This window comes from Corvus brachyrhynchos, unplaced genomic scaffold (genome assembly GCF_000691975.1).
Source record: "Corvus brachyrhynchos isolate BGI_N302 unplaced genomic scaffold, ASM69197v1 scaffold67, whole genome shotgun sequence".
Lineage (NCBI taxonomy): Eukaryota > Metazoa > Chordata > Aves > Passeriformes > Corvidae > Corvus > Corvus brachyrhynchos.
In genome coordinates, this window is record NW_008239114.1 from 552,165 (window position 1) to 552,631 (window position 467).

Sequence of the window (467 nt, forward strand, 5' to 3'; positions counted from 1 at the left end):
ATGTGGGTGTGGTCGGTGAAGGCAGGAGCGATGCTGTGGTGTTTCACTCTCAGCCTTACAGGCTCCCATCTTCTCCTCGAGGCCCTCATCTGCCCCATTTGTGCTGGGCTCCAAAGAACCCGGGTGCTGAGCCCCCAGTTGTGCTGCGGTGACATTATTTAGGCTTCCCACGTGCTGGGAGGGAAATGGCCGGTACCTGCGGCAGCGCTGCTGTCAGCAGAAGGAAATGCAGGCCCAGCAGCTCCTCCTGGCCCAGGGGCTGATTTGTTCCTATACCTTGTACCTGCAGCTCAGACCTGCACTGTCTGCAAGGGCAGGGCTGGATCCTGCCCCGGCCCTTGCCCTCCCTGCCAGCAGGGTCTGCCTTTGCTTGCCCCTTACCCCCAAGTGTGGCTTGTGGCTCCACGGGCGGGGAAGGACCGGCAGGGCCGAGCTGGCACCGCAGTCAGGCCGTGCCCGCGTGCCCT